The 5,872-nt window shown below is 42.0% G+C and overlaps 1 pseudogene; it reads left to right on the forward strand.

Annotated features, from left to right (window-relative positions):
* Nucleotides 1–1,665: 1,665 nt before the first annotated feature.
* On the forward strand, nt 1,666–5,001 carry LOC109262158 (keratin, type II cytoskeletal 8-like; annotated as a pseudogene).
* The last annotated feature ends 871 nt before the right edge of the window (nt 5,002–5,872 follow it).

Below are 5,872 nucleotides of genomic sequence, written 5' to 3' on the forward strand. Positions count from 1 at the left end.
TGACACCCATTACAGTGTAGACTAAGGCTCTGACCTTTTGGGTTATACTTACTGTGTTTTTGACACATTTGGTCAATTAAAACGGGTGAAGTGTAATTTGTTTTTCTTAAGTTTAATACAGCACGTCAATAGAAGTTAACCAAAATTTATAGTTGGAACACTAAAGCTGCCACATGCACTTAAACAAATGAACACAATTTATCACGGTTGAAATAAAGAGAACATCACGGGCATTTGACTTTATACTTCACATAAGCGTGTTGCCAAATATAGGAAAGTAAGCTCCTTCTCACACTTCCAATGGAAAAGACATTTTGGTTCACATTAAATATTGGTGTGAAAAGTCTGGCAGGTATCCAGTCCTAAGGAGTGTTAACGTTGGCACTTCCACTGTGTACTTTTACTATAAATTGTTGTAGCGTTTATTTGACATGGAATACCCAAAGGATTGATGAGCAAAGAAAGGAAGATTTTTTTTTATTGTGCCATATTACCTTTTTCAGACATCTATACTAAGCCTTTACATCTTCCAAGTCTAAACAAGCAGCCACCTGTATTCAATCGGTGCAAGATATTTTTCATGAAACTATAGCTTGCCTTTTTATAAACCTATAAAAGCACACATTTTCCATTTTATTAGTCAGCAAAGCAGTGGTGGATTTAATAATAAAACTTATAAATGCAGTTTCTTTATAGACAGTTGAGCTTTTTTTTTTTTTTGCTTGTTTAAAATACCACGAGAACAACCAAATTTATTTCACAGTTTCTGTCTCTATCACAGAGAAACAAGGAGCTACGATTTTGTACATCTTTACATTAAAAAAATTCACCTAGCACTCAGACCATTTATATAGCAGCCTACAGACTCCCAAAGATTTAAGAGAAACACAATACCGCTAGGGGAAAATTATCTGCTACCATCAAATACATGTATTTGATTTTGACATTCATAATATGTATGTCACTACATACAGCTACAGCAGTCATGCACTTTGAATTTCTTTTTTTTTTAATTTTTTCAATATTTATTTATTTTGAGAGACAGAGAGAGACAGAGCATGAGAGGGAGGGGCAGAGAGAGAGGGAGACACAATCAGAAGCAGGCTCCAGTCTCTGAGCTCTCAGTACAGAGCCTGATGCGGGGCTTGAACCCACGAACTGTGAGATCATGACCTGAGCCAAAGTCAGACACTCAACTGACTGAGCCATCCAGACACCCCTTGCACTTTGTGTTTCTAAATAAATTTGTGTCTCTTTTTTAATTAAATATACGTATACAACATACACAATAATTAAATATACATATGCACAGAATCTCGCTATTATAAAATGAAATTTTAAGGTAGCAATACGTAACCCATATGATATTGGTAAGATTTAAAACAGTGGTACAGGGGCGCCTGGGTGGCTCAGCTGGTTAAGCGGCCGACTTCGGCTCAGGTCATGATCTCGCGGTCCATGAGTTCGAGCCCCGCGTCGGGCTCTGTGCTGACAGCTCAGAGCCTGGAGCCTGTTTCAGATTCTGTGTCTCCCTCTCTCTGACCCTCCCCCGTTCATGCTTTGTCTCTCTCTATCTCAAAAATAAATAAAGGTTAAAAAAAATTTTTTTAAATAAAATAAATAATAATAATAATAATAATAAAAAAAACAGTGGTACACCCATCAATGAGGGAGATACAGGAGAGTATGCTGGAGGAAGTATGGATTGTTACAGCCTTTTGGAAAAACAGTCTGGCAATATCTGCTAAAATACAAATCACATACACTTTTCTTTTCTTTTTTTTAATTTTGTTAAAAGTTTATTGATTATTGCGAGACAGTGCAAGCCAGGGAGGTAGAGAGAGAGAGAGGGAGGCACCAAATCAGAAACAGGCTCCAGGCTCTGAGCTGTCAGCACAGAGCCCGATGCAGGGCCCCAACTCAAGAACCATGAGATCGTGACCCGAGCCGAAGTCGGACGCTTAACTGAATGAGCCACGCAGGCGCCCCAAATCACATACACTTTTCAAACCAACATCTCTGTTACCGGTAATCTGTACCATAGAAATAAAATACTAGTATATACGGATAGTTAATGCAGTTTTTTTAGGGCAGGGACAAAAAATGGGGGTGGGGGGAGTGAATGTCTATTAATGGGTAAAAGTTTTAGTAAGCTGTGGTTAAAAACATTCCATGAAATAACATACAGCAATTACAAGGAATTTTATGAATCTATAGTCAATGATTAAAAAGATTCCCACAACACTCTTTGGGACTGCCTGCCCTTGGCCCCTACAGTATTAATAAAAGACATTTTTATTTTGTAGCTATTGAAACATTTCATAATTAGTTCCTAAAATAAATGTTAGCTTCTGGGGTGCCTGGGTGGCTCAGTCAATTAAGTGTCTGACTCTTGATTTCAGCTCGGATCATGATCCCACAGTCATGAGACAGAACCCCACATCGGGCATTGTGCTCACAGTACAGAGCCTGCTTGGGATTCTCTTTCCCCCTCTCTCTCTGCCCCTCTGTCTCTCTCTCGCTCTCTCCCTCTTTCAAAAATAAAAATAAATAGACTTAAGAAAAAGAAATTTTAGATTCACCATAAAGTAGAGGAAGTAAATACATTCTTAAGTTCTGGAAAAAATAAAATAAAATAAAATAAGATCAAATAAAACAAAATACACACAAAAAACGATGTCTACAACATGCTATTAAATGAGAAAGGCAAGAGACAGAGAAAAATATATATCATCCTACCTTTCTAAACCAAACAATACCAAAATATTTAAATACATATATAACTCTAAATGTGTGTGAATATATGTAAACATGTATGTGAATATAATCATATGACCACAAATTGAAGTAGGCCAAGATACATACGAGGTTGGTAACATTGATACCTAGGGCTATTCAGCTGGTGGGAGAAGAGATAATGAACAAAAAGAAAATTGTGGGTTTTTTTAAGTTTATAAAATAAAAACAAAATTATTATATGATCATCTTTTGCTAAAATCTTTGGGGAAAGGAGTGTATGTGTATGTTTCTAAAAAAGGTACATGAAACAATAATCATCAAAACATTGATGGTATTTTTCCTCAATGTGCAGAGATTTTGGATATTTCCTTTCTCTTTTGTTGGCTGATTTTTTTTTTTTAACGTTTATTTATTTTTGAGACAGAGAGAGACAGAGCATGAATGGGGGGAGGGTCAGAGAGAGAGAGACACACAGAATCTGAAACAGGCTCCAGGCTCTGAGCTGTCAGCACAGAGCCCGACACAGGGCTCGAACTCACAGACCGTGAGATCATGACCTGAGCCAAAGTCGGACGCTCAACCGACTGAGCCACCTAGGCACCCCTGTTGGCTGATTTTTTTAAACAAGGATTATTATTATATACGATGAAAGGGCTATTTGCATTGGAGAGAAAAAACTAAGAACTATAGAAAGAATATACTAGCTTAAATTTCTCTAAATAAAAATACTCACTATGGGAGAAATTTTTAAGGCTTGAAATGCAAAAAAAAAAAAAAAAAAATCTTACTTTTCAAAGGAAAAAAAACGGGAAAAAGTCATGAGGAAAAGGATGTGGTATATGCCACCAATAGGTCTCACTATCCATTCTCCCCTTTTGTTTGCCATTATGAGATTGTCTTTGTGTTTCATCCGGACAAACTGGCACTGAGAGTAAACACTGTATTTTGCATTCTCCTTACAGGTAGGAATGCAGGAAGGTGCCTAAGTTCTGCCAGCTGATTATAAGCAGAAGTGAAGTATGCAATCCTCAGCCCTGGAACATGGAAGCGGCAGCGTGAGCCACATGCAACCACGCAGACCAGAGCAAGCCCAAGGGACTACATAGAGCAAGAAAAGGCAAGGTTATCATATCATAACCCCGGACTGCATATGCTTGAATTGGCACAAATACACTTTTATTGTTTCAAAGTCGCCGTCACTTTATTCTTTACGTTGTGAACAGTCAATACACTCTACAACAACAGAGGTTCGTACCTAGGCATGAGCTACCTTAACAAAACTTAAAATAGCAAATATTAATTCAGTGGTCAGTTGGTGATCAGCAAGAAAACAGATACAGTGGGCTGGAAAGTCTGGTGATCCTTCTTGTCATGGTAGATGACGTGATAAACTGACTCTCGGATTAGCTGTGGACTATAATATCTTACGAATACAGATCACATGCAGATAGAGCTTATGAGTGAGACCACCTGGGAAAAAACTATCAAAATACGGGTAAGAATTGGCTCTTTCTTGCCAAGTTTGGCAGTCCTGCAGGAGAGATCAGTTCAAGAGAATTAGAAGATATTTCTGTAGAGGCAGATTTTGCAGGAGATAAGACTGGCCCAGCCCTCTTCAAAACACCACTGAGAATGGGGACGGTCTAGAGGCAAAGGTAGTGCCTTTTGCCTTCTCATCCAAGACTCCCCTTTCAAATGACCAGCCTTGTCCCGGGTGGGCAGAGGCAGCAGCTTCCAGGGTGGCCTGGGCGCCAGCATGAGTGTGGTCAGAGGCTACAGTGGGGCCAGGGAAGTGGGCAGGATCACGGTTGCATCAGTGAACCAGAGCCTGTGGAGTCCCCTTAAGCTGGAGACAGACCCCAGTATCAAGGCCGTGTGCACCCAGGAGAAGGAGCAGATCAAGACCCTCAGCAACAAGTTTGCCTCCATCGATAGGGCTGGCACCTGGGGCAGAAGAACAAAATTCCGGAGACCGAACGCAGCCTCCGGCAGCAGAACACAACTCGGAGCCACAGGGACATGTTCTAGAGATACATCAGCAACCTTCACCAGCAGCTGGACATACTGGACCAGGAGAAGCGAAAGCTGGGGTTAAAGCTTGGCAGCAGGCAGGGGCTGGTGGAGGACTTCAAAAAGCAGTACCCAGAGATCAAAGAGCACGCTGTCGCTGATGCAGAGCAGCGCAGGGAGCTGTCCGTGAAGTTCACCAATGCCAAGCTGGCACGGCTGGAGGCACCCTGCAGTGAGCCGAGTAGGACATAGCATGGTAGCTATGCGAGTACAAGGAGCTCGTGAACATCAAGCTGGCCCTGGACATTGGAGATTTCCACCTACTGCAAGCCCCTGGAGAGCGAGGAAAGCTAGCTGGAGTCTGGGATGAGAACATGAGTATCTATACTAAGACCACCAGTGGGTACTCAGGTGGGCTGAGCTCGGCCTACAGGGTCCTCGTGAGCCCCGATCTCAACTATGCCCTGAGCATCTTCTAGTCTGGCGGGGGCTCCAATTTCTTCAGCTGCGTCAGCTCCTCCAAGGCGGTGGTTGTGAGGAAGATAGAGATCCGCCACGTGAAGCTGGCATCCAAGTTGTCTGGTATCCTGTCCACCTGAACAGCCACTGAGGTCTCTCCCAGCCACCCCTCTCATGGCGGCCATAGAGCCTTTGGGGGAAGGAGCTGTGCTGGGGACTGTCAGAAACAGGAGGACCCACCTGAGGCTCTGCTTCAGTCCTCAGCCTGCCAGCGGGAGGAGTCTAGTGCCCTGGATACCCCATCTTGCTCATGTCCCCACCTAAAAGCCAAGTCAAGGAGCCTGGGTGACTCAATCGCTAAGCATCCAATTCTTGATTTGAGCCCAGGCATGATCTCAGGGCAGTGAGATCGAACTCCACATGGGGCTCAGGGCTGGGCATGAAGCCCACTTAAGATTTTCTCTCTCTCTCTCTCTCTCTCTCTCTGCCCATCCCCTGTGTGTGCTCTCTCTCTGTCTCTCAAAATACACATTCAAAAACTAAAAATATAAAAAAAATAATAAAAGCCAAAAGCCAATTCAAGTGCCTTTTCCCAAATAAAGCCTCAGATGGCTCTTCCAAACTTCACACAAAAAAAGTATAAAGACACAAAATAATAAATAAC

The sequence above is a fragment of the Panthera pardus genome, unplaced genomic scaffold (genome assembly GCF_024362965.1).
Source record: "Panthera pardus isolate Hobbes unplaced genomic scaffold, ASM2436296v1 HiC_scaffold_13, whole genome shotgun sequence".
Taxonomy (NCBI): Eukaryota; Metazoa; Chordata; class Mammalia; order Carnivora; family Felidae; genus Panthera; species Panthera pardus.